Source organism: Triticum aestivum, chromosome 2A (genome assembly GCF_018294505.1).
Source record: "Triticum aestivum cultivar Chinese Spring chromosome 2A, IWGSC CS RefSeq v2.1, whole genome shotgun sequence".
Lineage (NCBI taxonomy): Eukaryota > Viridiplantae > Streptophyta > Magnoliopsida > Poales > Poaceae > Triticum > Triticum aestivum.
Window position 1 is genome coordinate 431,637,906 of NC_057797.1, and position 1,673 is coordinate 431,639,578.

Genomic DNA, 1,673 nt, shown 5'->3' on the forward strand with positions numbered 1-1,673 from the left:
GGCTTCCCCCATGAATTATTCCGGTCGGTAGTGTTGTGTGGGATGTGACTGTAATCCAGATACTCATACCTGCATCTAAATGCTCGTTTTGATTCGTAATTTTGCATTTTGGCGGATTCACTCTCGGGGCGGATGAACTCGTGTCTGTTTGTAAGTTTAATGCATTCAGTGGATGTTCTGGAACCTCTAACATGATGGTAATTTGGTTTAAGTATGAGTTTCGTGGGCAATTTGTCGTTAATTTCAACGGATTTGATTTGAGGCTTTGTGTTCTTCGTCCACGGGAGTGGTTCCGCCGCTTCTGTAGATTTGTTAATTTTATTTGAGTATAGAGGGCGGATTTGATTGCAGTAGTGAGATTGGACCGTTCATGCGTTGTTAATTCCATTGGGAATGCGAATACACCGCTGAAATCGGGCGATTGGATCTCCTGTCCGCCCGTGCTGGTTTTCGGTTCTTCAATGAGACAGCTTGGTTTGATTTGTCGTTTTGATGTGCAGGGCGCAATATGATATCGTTCGAGGTCGCGGCCTGAGAAGGTGTAGTCACCCAAGTGATTAAATCTGAAAAGCAAATTCGATAATGCATTTTTTTCAGTGATTCTACTGTTTGTGTTATAGAGTTGGACTTCTGCACCTTTAGTGGTCGAACTTCCCTCATTTTAATGCATGTTTTTTGGTTGATGCTGCAATACGATCTGTTCCGTTGGTGTTGTTATAAAAATTTTGTGTACGTTTTTTTGTTTTTCAGAGTACTCATATACGTAAAAGTGGAGGTGGTCCATAGATACACAAATCATCCTTTTTATATTTATTCTGTCTTTGGGGCTAGTTTTTTGGATTATCCACATTCTGTGGTAGTAATTGGACTTCTATGCTATCAGTGATTGAACTTCCTGATTTCCACATTGCAAGGTGGTGCAACATCGCGCTCTATTTTTTGTTTTTTTGTAATTTTCAATTTTCTAATTTGGGTTTTAGTTTGTTTTGTGGCAACTATGGGATTATTCCCAAATACGCATGCACACCTTACTTATTTTTTTTGTAGCACGTTTGCATACTTCAAACAGTGGTAGAACTTCAGTTTGTGTTTAACGTGAACTTACAAGATTTTTGCTTCTATGTAATTTGTCTTTTCTACATGTTCATTTGATGTTTTTTCCAAACGCCGAACTTCTGTGTTTTTACAACTTGAACTTACCTTTATTTAGAAACATTTTATTAGTTAACTTACGCCTTGTGCATTCTGTTTCTTCGACACTAAACATTATTATTCCTCGGGTGCTTCTTTCTTGGTTTTTTATGTCACAACAAAAATTTTATTGAATGCAGGTTCATATTTTTGACATTGATATTCCAGGACAGATTACATTCCAGAAATCAAAAACCCTTAGTAGATTTCTTTTGCAATTTGTTGTAACTAGTGTGTAAGTGTGGAGCTGGATCACAAGCACTATCTTTAGTAGGATCTGGACTTCTTTTTTATTAATGGTTGAACTTCTGGTTCTGCAGATTTGCACTCCACATTGGAAGGCAAAGGTGCATGATGCTCTATATTTTGTTTGTTTGGTTTTCTTTGTAATTTTTAATTCTCAAATCCTAGCGCGCAGCAATGCGGTAGCGCGAGCCCGAGCAGGGGGGAGGGGGGTCGGGACCCCCCCTCCCATCCCCCTG